Source organism: Urocampus carinirostris, chromosome 4 (assembly GCF_059441175.1).
Source record: "Urocampus carinirostris isolate Australia breed hairy pipefish chromosome 4, RoL_Ucar_1.0, whole genome shotgun sequence".
NCBI lineage: Eukaryota > Metazoa > Chordata > Actinopteri > Syngnathiformes > Syngnathidae > Urocampus > Urocampus carinirostris.
Genome location: NC_142352.1, coordinates 46510169 through 46522931, shown reverse-complemented (window position 1 = coordinate 46522931; position 12763 = coordinate 46510169). Strand labels below are relative to the sequence as shown.

The 12763-nt window shown below is 38.8% G+C and overlaps 1 protein-coding gene and 1 long non-coding RNA gene across 3 annotated transcripts in view; one reads left to right on the top strand and one right to left on the bottom strand.

Annotated features, from left to right (window-relative positions):
- Window positions 1-4030, bottom strand: part of LOC148368019 (semaphorin-4B-like) — a 104611-nt gene extending 100581 nt beyond the window's left edge. The window contains exon 1 of the mRNA XM_088334731.1: window positions 3941-4030. The gene's annotated coding sequence lies outside the window, so the exon portion shown is untranslated. The remainder of the gene's footprint in view (window positions 1-3940) is intronic.
- The window catches only part of LOC148368018 (uncharacterized), a 532004-nt gene that overhangs the window by 502257 nt on the left and 16984 nt on the right, over window positions 1-12763 (top strand). The window lies entirely within an intron of this gene.

Here is a 12763-nt window from a genome sequence, read left to right as displayed (position 1 = left end):
TATGTTTTGACAAGAGCAAGTCACAGCTTCTTCTTGTTCTCGGCGTTCTTGTTTTTGTTCTTCTACGACAACTTGCGCTGTGCTCCGCAGGCAAGCCAAACAATGACGGCGAGTCGCGAGCGTCCGCCACAAAGAGCATTACCGAGGATTACCGGCAAAGGCAAAGACTTGAACACAAGCGGACGCAGCCATTCATGTAATCACCTTTCACAACCGCGAAAAAAGGACAAACATGTGGCGTTGCGCTTGTCACACTGCAATCGTGTTGACACCAGTAAAGCTCCTTCACTACAATCAATAATACCGTCATCTAATGCCATGACGAACAATTCTTAAAAGTGGAATTTAGTCTGTATGTTTCGCACTGTTGGGCACATTACTTTCAAAGAGTCATTAGTTGTAGTTACTCACTACTTTTACCAAAAAGTAATTGAGTTAGTAACTGAATTATTCTATAGTAAAAGTGACTAGTTACCAGGGAAATGAACTATTTCCGTTACTTTAAAAATAAGTTGTTGTATGACAAAGAATTGAATATTTCTGAGCAGGTACCAAACACCGCAGTGACATCTTTGATATCAGTCGGATGCGGAGATTATAATTCATGAGTTTGTTACCTCCCGTCTCGATTACTGTAATGCACTACTCTCCGGTCTCCCGAAGTCCAAAATCAAGAAACTTCAGCTGGTACAAAATGCTGCAGCGAGGCTTTTAACTAAGACAAGAAAGTTTGATCACATTACCCTGATTTTAGCTAACCTGCATTGGCTCCCTGTTAGCTCAAGATGTGATTTCAAGGTTCTGTTGGTATAATACAAATCTTGCATGGACTTGCTCCCTCATACCTTTCAGATTTAATTTCTCCCTATTTTACGGTCCGCAGCCTTCGCTCTGAAATGCTAGTCTACGAGTGATCCCAAGAGCCAAGAAGAGATCCGCAGGTTCTCCATTTCGGCCCCGGTGCTCTGGAATGCTCTTCCCCCTGAGATTTAATCTGCAACCTCAGTGGGAATGTTTAAATCTAAACTTAAAACTCACTTATATTCTATAGCATATGAATAACCTATATTTTATGTTGACAATATCTGTGTATTTGTGAATTATTTGCCTTCATGTAAGCTCAAGATGTGATTTCAAGGTTCTGTTGGTATAATACAAATCTTGCATGGACTTGCTCCCTCATACCTTTCAGATTTAATTTCTCCCTATGTTACGGTCCACAGCCTTCGCTCTGAAATGCTAGTCTACGAGTGATCCCAAGAGCCAAGAAGAGATCCGCAGGTTCTCCATTTCGGCCCCGGTGCTCTGGAATGCTCTCCCCCCTGAGATTTAATCTGCAACCTCAGTGGGAATGTTTAAATCTAAACTTAAAACACACTTATATTCTATAGCATATGAATAACCTATATTTTATGTTGACAATATCTGTGTATCTGTGAATTATTTGCCTTCATGTAGGTTTTAGATCAGGGGATGGTGTCATAATAGTCTGTGGTTTGCAATAATCTGTGGTCTGTGCAGCCCTTTGGGACTTTGTGATTAAGGGCTATACAAATAAACATGATTTGACTACTTGTAGACTCAGGGAATTCCGACTCATGTTAGAGAACTGCCTTTTTTGGCTCGGCTCACGAAAAATAGTTAGCTCTTTTGTTTTTTTTTCTTGCTTTAATCCCTAAAATACCAATTATGATGCAACATTATGAACAGAATCATTTAACAAAGAGGGAAAAATAACAAAGAAAAGACGGCAGTTGCTCTGGAGGTAGAGCGATCGTCTTTAGGACCAAGAGGTTGCAGGTTCGATTACCAGCTCCTTTAAGTTAAAATGTTGAGGTGTCCTTGGGCAAGACACTGAAACCCTAATGCCCAGGCTATTGGTGTGTGAGTGTGTGTGTGTGTGTGTGTTAATGCATTAAGTGTGAAGCACATTGTAAAGCGCTCTGGGAGTTCTTTTGTGCCTTGAAAAGCGCTAAATAAATGCAGACCAAAAATAGAAAATAAAAGAAACAAAAAGAAAAAAATAACAGAAGGGAAAAAAGAGATAATAGAGGAAACAAGATTGAACTTTACATTTGTATATAAAACACACTGAAAACATGGGAAATTGAATTAAAATATAATTCTACCCAAAAAGATAAAATACGAAACAATTTTAACCTTTCTTTAAACTAAACAGATTTAAAGAAAAAAAAAAAAAACAGAATTCCTGGGGAAAATAATGCACATTGACCAATCGCAAAAGAGAAAATGTGTCGGAGGGAATCAGCTATTAAACCAGCCTTTCGTTTACTTCTAAGAACCGGCTCATGTATAAGGGAGCACACCGCCGTTGGCGTTCTTTACCTTTTACAGTTAGTGTTAGGATCGGTACTAACACCGAGGGTTGGTAAACTATGCGCTTCTAAATTTAGGCAGTAAAACAAAAAAATTGTCAAAATATGACAATGTCACTCGTTGTAGTCGTAGGTAAAATCAATAGCCTTGTAACCTTTTGTTAGGGGGCTTTGCACCTCCTTAATCAAACCACGCCTCCATTTTTGTTTTGTTTTACCTCTCCGGACTGACATTCTTTTGTTGACCTGGACATGTAGTTTTAGCTGCTGTTGTTTTTTTCCCATTGTTCTGTCATTGAAATACTATCGGGGAAAAAAAATATTGATTTGGTGCCACACTTGTACCCAATGCCCCATAAAAATAATTTCTGTTCATGCTATTTTTTTTCCTTTTCTTTTTTTAGCAATTATTGCATTCATCAAGATATTTGGCAACTGGATTGAATTGTCTTTATTGTCAATGATACCAACATGTTGAAACATTGTATCGAACAAGATTAATCATGGAACTCTCGGGTAATAATATAATTGAGACTTCAAAGAGAAAAACAAGATAAAAGAGGATTAATCGGCCAAATTATAATCATAATGCAAAAGAGTAGTGCATCGTAACAGTAATGACAAGTAATGCAATAAACACTGAGCAGCAACATGCATTCCCAAATTAGTCGCAATATATATATTTTTCATAGTTTAGGGTGGTGATGGCCCTGGGGAAAAATAAACTCTCATTTGATAAATACCTAATATAGAAAAATGCTTGCCTAAAAATATTCAGAATCATGGGATGTGATTTATATTTTCTCGATCAATACTTTTTAAATAATTCCAAATTGGCAGTTTCCTTTCTTTGCGTTCCTCCCTAGTTCTGCTGTTTCCAGATGTGTGCTTTCATCTTGAAGCATTTAAGTCAAGTCAAGTCATTTTTATTTGTATAGCCCTTAATCACAATTAGTCTCTAAGGGCTTCACAAGTTATTACATATAAGAAGATTGGGTTACTCGTATGCTATAGAGTAGAAGTGAGTTTTAAGCCTAGATTTAAACATTTCCACCGAGGTTGCAGATCGGATCTCAGGGGGAATTTACCCACTCACATTTTATCCATTAGTTGTTGCTAGCCTTTACAAAAAATCCCGAAGGCCATGCACTGTAACATCACTTAAGCTGTTGGATTTAAAGTTAGAGAGTCTGCAACCTGCTATCTGGCTTTGGAAAACGTCACCGGTTTCACAAACTATGACTGGCTAGGTGGTAACCCAGCAAAGCCACCGCATCAACAGCACTTAAACCTGAAGATAATATTGTTGAGCTGATTTATTAGCAAAATGTCGGCCAACTCTGAAGTGAGCAGTGTTTTTGCTAGTGGGAAAAGGTTTCATCAGCTAATTTCATCCTAAAATTAAGATCTTAACGCTGATTCGAATTTCCGGTCGAGCGGACTGACACATTACAAATATGCACTGAAGCTAAGGTTTAGGTGTGAAATACACGGCCCGGCACTGCATGATACTAACATGTAGTTGATGTTGTATCCCTTTGTGTCTGTGTCTTGTTTTTGAGAAAATAAAACATAATGTAAGTGAACAATTCCATATCACTAACCTGTTATAAGTCCACCTAGGTTCTGTTTGCCACTGGTGCCGTTGTTACGTTATATGCATCAATCTGAATCTCCTGCCACTCTCAAACACCGCCGTTCGAATCTGATCTAATTTGATTGGGGTTATCGCAGATGACAAGTGCTATTTGTTACACTTTATTTGGTGATGTGTTCCTTGTTACTGACATCTTCAAAGATATCAAAGAGGACTAAAGATGAAAGAAATGCAAAGTCACGAGTGCATGACTTGTGTCTGTACCGATAACCTTTGATCCCTTTGAGCCAGAAGAAAGGCAAGCAGACAGACAACTGGAAGGACTTTCATAGGAATGTTCTTCTCTTTGTATTCTGTATTCCTCCAAGATACCAAAGCTTTTCCTGTTAGCTTCGGCAAAGACTTAATTGCCTTTTTGTGTGAATGTAAATGTCTCTTTGATGTTTGCAAGATCACAACTCTGCATTGGCCTTTAAAGAAGAAGTCAAGCAAAGGGAGTTCCTAAAAATGTTTTATAGGCCCCTCACTAAATTAAACACATAATTTTGAATAATATTACCATTGTAGGCAGCATGGCAGCGTAGTGGTTAGCGCGTGTGCGGCACAGTTCTGAGGTCATGAGACCGAACCTTCGTGTGTCGAGTTTGCATCTTCTTCCCGTGTTTGCATGGGTTTCCTCCAGGCACTCCGGTTTCCTCCCACATTTCAAAAACATGCATGTCAGGTTAATTGGCCGGTTCAAATTGTCCCTAGGTGTGAATGAGCGAGTGAGTTGTCGATCTCTGTGTGCCTTGCGACTGGCTGGCAACCAGTTCGGGGTGTCCCCTGCCCACTGCCCGAAGATAGCTGGGATGGGCTAACTTAGAGAGTCAGATCCTACCTCTCAGATAGGACGCACTGTGTTAAATATGGCGAAATGACATCTGAGCTTGTTAGTGTTACCTGTGATGTTCCGCAGGGTTCAGTGCTTGCCCCCCTTCTTTTCAGCATCTACATGCTTCCATTAGGTGATATTATTCGCAAGTACAATATCAATTTCCACTGCTACGCAGATGACACTCAACTATATCTTTCGTTGGAGGAATCTGCCACACTAAATTGTGGAAATTTGGAGGCCTGCCTCACTGAGATAAAAGATTGGATGTCACTCAATTTCTTGCGTCTTAACTCTGAAAAGACCGAAATGTTAGTTATTGGTCCATCTAAATGCCGTGACTTACTCTCAAAAACTGCTGTGAACGTTGACAGATGTCACATCACACAGAGTGACTCAGTTAAAAATGTAGGTGTTATATCTGACCACAATCTGTCCATTCAAACACATGTGAAGAAAATTACTAGAACCGCTTTCTTCCATCTTCGCAACATTGCTAAAATTCGTCCTATACTGTCTCAGTCGGATGTGGAGATTATAATTCACGCATTTGTTACCTCCTGTCTCGATTACTGTAATGCACTACTCTCCGGTCTCCCGAAGTCCAGAATCAAGAGTCTTCAGCTGGTACAAAATGTGCCCGGAGGAAACCCACGCAAGCACGGGGAGAACATGCAAACTCCACACAGGAGGTTCGATCTCATGACTTTAGAACTGTGTTGCACATGCGCCAACCACTGCGCCGCCATGCTGCCCTAGATTACATGTATTTAGATAATTTAACACTAAGTGGGGTGCATCGTTTTAAGTGCCCTTAAAAATTTTGACAGTTAAATAATTTCTGTATTGATTATATGTTAACAATTACCAAGTGAGTTCAAAGAGCCCTTATGCATTCTTTTCCAGACAGCGTACCTATGTGCTTTGATCTTATCTTTAGCAAAGCTTTTTGGGGCAAAACACTTTAGAATGATGGAATGGGGGTTGGAGGGGGGTAAGGTCTGGAGCGTGATACCAAGCTCGTCCTTGTGTTTTTTTGTATTTCTTAGTGTAGCATGAAAATGCAGAAAGTAAGAAGAGGCCTTCTTCAAGTACAGTCTAAACGGCAACCCAAACCCCAAGAAAAATGAACAATGATTACTAGCAGGTCTCAGAAATGTACGTACTTGCACATGCATCATGAATGGCAGAGGATGGTATATGACACAAGCCAGGAGATGGCAGCAGAGAATAAAAAGTTACAAATTTTGTACAGCTACTTTATTGAAGAACATTTTTTTACCACTGTGAGGCGCTAAATAATACACGATGCCCCTTTAAAAAGACCTCAAAAGCTTTACTAGGAGGCTCTAAATAATACATTATGTCTCTTTATGTTCCAGGCTAAAAACGCTCTTCTTCAGGATGGCTTATAATACTCTGTAGTATGAGGACACTTGTATTTTTTGTTACCTTATTGGATACTGTTGTCTTTTTTTGTTTTTATTGTCTTGTATTGTTTTGATTTATTTATTTTGTTTGTTTTTTACTTACTGCGTCGCTGTTATTACAGTAAAGCATTTTGGTACACCAAAGAGATTGTTGTAAAGAGCTGTTTAAATAAAGTACATTTAGATTACATTTAAAAAGCCAAATGCACTTATTTTCACTCATTTCTGGGAGTGGCCATTTTGAGAAAACAGTTGAGTGAATCATACCAATTCAAAATTTATTTTTATAGCACTTTTCAGGCAAATAATTACAACTTCAAGTGCTGTATAAATGTATTCAATGTACAAAAATAAAATATATGTATTTACAATCTTATGTCCCACTAACAACATCATTATAGTGATAGTGAAAATGGAAAGACAATATCAATCCCAAGACAAAAGTAGTGATCCCAGCAAAAACTGTCGCTCAGTATCGAAAATATGGATCGATGAGCCCATCCTAAATTTCTTTAAATATTTCCGTTATTTTCATTGCCAAAATTCCATCACTTGATCCATCACTCGTGAGCTATTTTCAGAACTGTTGGTGACCTCTGGTATATGTAATAGCTAACCTATGCCTATTAATTTTTGCTCTTTAGTTATCTTTGCGTTTAGTTTGCCAGCATGCATGTTTTTCTTCACGGAAAATTAAAAGTTACAATTAAATGAAACGTGGCATATGCTTGTTTATACCCACAGAATAAATTCCTGTAATCTCCAATATAAAACATTCTCAGATTAGCCACCTCCACAGACGAATAAAGGAAAGCTGGATGTTGCTTGTTTACTGATATTCTACATATGGCTCAGAGATGAAATCTGAGACAATCTTGATTTTTAAGAAACTTGTTCCAAATAAACGACCCCATTTTAACTAAAGTTTACAGTCAGAGTGTCACACCTGCAGCACCCCCCCCCCCTCCATCCACTGTAAATCACTAAATAATCCTTTACAGTATATGAAAACTCATTAAAACAATTTAGTTTATTTTTGAGAAACTTAATGATGAAAAGCCACACAACAAACTATAACCCAAAACAAACGTTTTACCCAGAAGTTCGAGCAAAGCACCTATAGCAATTTGATTGGGTGAGCAGTAGGAATGAGCGGAGCTATACACCAGACAGGACAGGCACAATCTTTCTCCTTTGCCCAGTTCCGTCTGGACTGAAGTAAATAAGTTTGCAGGAATTTTGGTGAGATTTTTCAAAAGAACGTTGCTTGCACCTTGTTTTGAAACATTAATTGGGACAATAATGACAAAATGAGCCTCAAAACTGTTAAGTAACTGCAGGAGGGAGAGAACTTTAAGTGCTATATTTCAATTGATATGGGACACAGGCTCTGGCATTATTTTTCTTTCATAGATTTTATGGAACCATAAAACACACTGTGAAATAAAATGCCTTGGAGAATTTGTTGTAGTCCGTAGGGATGGTTTGACAGTTTTGTTGAATTTTGTCTTAAAATATAGGACGTGGCTTTCTCAAAATGAGAAAATAACAATATTTTTGCGTTTATGGCTCTTTGGGTCAAAAAGATTCCCCACACATGTCTAGCACATCGTTTTCTGTCGTATGACACAGTACAGCGACATCTCGTGGACATATAATACACATTTTCGTTTTAAATCTGGAATTTAACTAATTGTAAATGTCGTGCATTTCGCTTCTTTGTTCTTTCGATTTAGCTTTGTCACAGAGTGCAAAAATACCACACGAAAGGGAAATAATGACCAAAAGCCATCTGGCAGTGGCTCGCCTGCGAATACCAAACTAGCAGCCGGTCCTCTCTTCATCGCTCATAGGCAATAAAAGACGATATGTGGCCTGGTGGGACATGTGGCATTCATATGAGCCATCCCCGACTTAATATGCTATATGCCTCTGGAGACTGGCGTGACGTCAGATATTTGCAGGCACTAATGAGACTGCGATGAATACATTGTATTTATTTAGACTTTTATTTCCACTTTCTTTGTGGCTTTGCGCCTGCGTAGGGGGTGAGGGGTCAAGGTCCTGCACAGCTGCAGACTGGGAGGATTGCGGGGGATGGGCTATGAAAGAAGAGTTAGCAAGGAGGAAAGAAAGTAGACAAGCTTTGATGATGAATTTATTACTCTAGAACACGGGTCTCCGATGTGGTGCCCGCGGGTACAAGAGTGCCCCCAAAGGACATTTGAAATGCCTGCAGGCCTGTTTCTGGTAATAGCTCACCAAATTTTGGCCTGCTTTCTAGCTAGCTAGCTATTTTTTAGCATTCTATCTGGCCATTTAGTTCGCTTTTTACTCTTTTAGCTAGTTATCTATCTGCCTTTTAGTTTTTTACCTTTTTACCTTTATATCAAACTATCAAGTTATCTTTTTAGCTATTTAGCAAACCATATAGCTAACTTACTACTTTGTTCAAAAGCTATATAGCAGACAATTTTAATATTTTTTGCTAGTCATCAAGCTAAATGTTGGCCTCCTTCTAGCTAGCTATTTAGCTTTTTGGGGGCTTTCTATGTGGCTATTTAGTTGGCTTTTTACTCTTTTAGCAAGCTCAAATGTAGTTTATTTACCTGTTTACCTTTTCTATCTAGCTTGAATTGAACCCTGGACCTGGGTGTTTGCTAACCACCCAGCCGCTGTGCCACTCATTGCTACTATTATTGTTGATGATAATATTTTTGGTGCCATTATTATTATTATTATTATTATTATTATTATTATTATTATTATTATTATTATTATTATTAGTAGTAGTAGTAGTAGTAGTAGTAGTAGTAGTAGTAGTAGTGGTAGTAGTAGTAACAATAGTTGTAGTAGTAGTAGTAGTAGTAGTAGTAGTAGTTGTAGTAGTAGTAGTAGTAGTAGTAGTAGTAGTAGTAGTAGTGGTATTAACTGATGTCTTCCTTGAATAAAATGTTCCCTTTTCTATAGAGGGCTCCGCGCTTTGTGTTAAAAATAGTAACACGGCTTCGTGCCGCCATCTTGGAAGTCTGTCGATTACAAGCGGTGATAGCGAGAGGAGCAAATATTTACTCAGTTTGTCTACTTATTTACTAAACTAGCATCGTTTGTGTACGGATTTTGTCCATCAACACTATGGAAAACTACGTGGAGAGTTTAGACAAGCAAGCACGCGAGCGGTACGCTGCGGAGTTGCATTTTATTGGAAAATTGGATCCCTACAAAATTAAAAACAAGGACTGGAAGTCTGATCCCGATTTGTTGCCGTGTGTGACTTACATCGAACTTGTTAACTATCTTATTTTCCACCCAAGTCCCTTTTGTGAACTGAAGGATTTTCAAAATTACAAAAGTATGGAAGCCTACGACAGATTTGTGTCTGGTTGGGTTCGGGATGTGTCTGTGCACACAAGCGAAGGTGATGAAAACAAGCTTGTGAAAGGTAAAATCTACATTCTCAGAGTTTGTCTCAACCAAGTTTACAACCATGGATCATTGTTGACAAGTCATCATCGATTCTGTGTGCCCATTGCAACTGTGTTGCAGGTTTAGGGGAATGTTGTTCTCATGTTGCTTCCCTTTTGTTCTATGTTGAACAACCCGGGAAAGGCAACGCTTTTCCGAACGGCGCACCGGTGGCTAAGTTAGCTTAGCTTTCGGGGGCTTTAAATCCTCTATTGACGCGAGTTGACTGAGGAAAGGAGACTCTCTTTCCCTGAAACCGCGTTGAATTTCTCCACCAAAATAGTGTACGAATGAGAAACGGAGTTTTGTTCAGTTTTTAAATGTCGTTTTCGGCGAAATACCTCACATATATGTTATAAAAGTAGTTTGGGGTCGTCGAGCTGTTGTCATGAAGTACACATGTCCCATAACCTTTTTAAAATTTATTTCTACATCATAAATAATTCAATTTACCTGTCAGAAAGTGGTCAGAACAAACACGAACACAGTCAAGCTTTGGCAAATTCGACCGGTTGATAGCTGCCAGCCACATTCGTCTTCGCCGTTCACTTTTCTCCTGAGCTTCAATCCCCTGATTGTAAACACACTTCGGAAGTCTAAAGAAGCCCATCCCACCCTTTTCCCCTCGGCTACAACAGCCAACAATAACGCACGTATTCGGCATTACAATGTAGAATCTAACTGGTTCGCTGAACAATAACAATGAAGTGAAAAGCTTTGTGGACTTCCAAAATGGCCACCAGCAATGCATTGTGGGTAATCTTAGGACCTCGAAGCACTCTATAGGGATGGAGGATACTCTGAACTTCGCTATTGAGCCAATCCACGTGAATACATGGTGGTATCGATTGAACCCTGCCCACTTGAGTTTAGTCGTTTATAATAACCATTAACATATCCCCAATATTTTAGGCACAAAAATATTTCATTTTTTTATTGAAAAGCTATATTGAAAACTTTTACTGTCCAAATTATTGGAAATATTTCCAGTACAACTGTTTCAGAACAAAAGCCAAGAAAGACATACCACTAAAGAGGCTACAGTATTTAATGAAAATACAAATACTGCATAAGAATGTCAAACAGAGAACTAATATATCTTCCATTGCACAATATTTAGAAGAAAAAAAATAATCTACAGCTTTTTGAAATTAAAAAAACAAGAAATCTTGACCAGAGAGTAGTACTTTAGTTTACAGCTGCCTTATTTTGAGGTGGGGCAAAGTCTTTTAGCGTGACTAAGCCGCTCCGGTAATTAAGTTGTTAAAGAGGTGGTCATGTTTTTATACACGAGACTTCCATCTCTGGCCAAAAGCATAACTTGTTTTTTCAGTCTGACACTTCATCATTCAGTATGCATTAGTAGTCTACCCTACATATCAAAATCACAGATGACAAGTGATCCTTCCTAAACACAACCAGTATTGGGAATGAAGTCGTTACAAATAACACCATTACTTAACGGTGCTTTTTTATTTTTTTCAAAATCAGGGTAATATAACTAATCAATTTTCGACCGTTACTCCATCACCCTTATTAACGGTAAAAGGTGGTGCCTTACTTTGGTTGCAGAATGCCAATGATGGCGTGCCCTCGCAAAACCGACGCCTCATTCAGCAGCCCGGTTGTTCACTCTCCTCTGAGTTGTTTACATCATGTCATTTCGGATCATGTCACCATTCAAAATAGCGACGACCATATAGTAAGATAGCCATTACGAATATAGTATTTACTAAAGAAAGAAAGAAAAGAAAAATGAGGGCTGAGTGTGTTAAGATTTGTCAATTTAATAGCGCTCTTACTCGTGGTATTGCGGTAAGACGTTTTTTAACGAGTGACATCATTACGTACGCACCATATTTCGTTTGTGCTGTTTTGTTGATGGCCATGTTGAATTGGATGAAGCAAGTTCTTGTTTGCTTGCTGTTAAGAATAAATATTCTCAAAGGCTGAACCACAATGTCCTGCTTATCTTCTCACGCATGAGGAAACTGCACACTCTGTGATATCCTTAACAGAGTGGCGAAAATATGAGCCCTGTATATGACAGCACCCGACTTGTGTCGTTCGCAAAGGAAACGGCTCTTGGAAGTGTATAAAGGGAGCCGGCTCTCAACCAATCAACAGCTTGTTTCCTCCGAGACGCCTTTTTTTTGTGATTGGTCAACACGCATTTTTGGGGGATTGTGTGCTATTAATGTTAAATTTGCCAAGCATTTTTCTGTAGATTTATAAATATCTTAGTTATGTTTCCCGTGGGCAGCACGGCAGCGCAGTGGTTAGCGCATGAGCGGCACAGTTCTGAGGTCATGAGATCAAACCTTCCTGTGTGGAGTTTGCATGTTCTCCACTTGCGTGGGTTTCCTCCGGGCACTCCGGTTTCCTCCCACATTCCAAAAACATGCATGTCAGGTTAATTGGCCGGTCCAAATTGTCCCTAGGTGTGAATGAGCGAGTGAGTTGTCTGTCTCTGTGTGCCCTGTGCGACTGGCTGGTAACCAGTTCAGGGTGTCCCCTGCCTACTGCCCGATGGGCTCCATCACACCCTACTGAGGATAAGTGGTGCAGATAATGGATGAATGAATGTTTCCTGTGTTTTTCGGTGTTAATGTGTTTTATAAAAATGTAAAGTTTATTTTTTTTCTTCTTTTATCTCTCTTTTTCCTTTTGTGTTTTGTATATTTTGTCTTTTGTTTCCTTTTTAGTCCATTATTGTATTTTTTTCTTTATTTTTCATAATGTTACATAATGATTTGTAATTTAGGAATAAAGCAACAAAAACAGAGCTGTTTGGGAACCTAAAGAGCTGGCTCTTTTTAGTAAGCCGAGCCAAAAAAGCTGGTTCTCTAAAAATAGGCAGAAATCCCATCATTACAAGTAATCTCACCGCGGCCTTTAGTATTTGCTCAAAACAATTTAAATTCTTTGACAGCTACTTTTTAAAGTAAAAGGAAGAGTTACATTCCCTGATAACTAGTTGATTTTACTATAGCGTAATTCAGTTACTAACTCAGTTTCTTTTCAAAGAAGTAGCTAGTATTATAACCAAGTACTTTGTTCA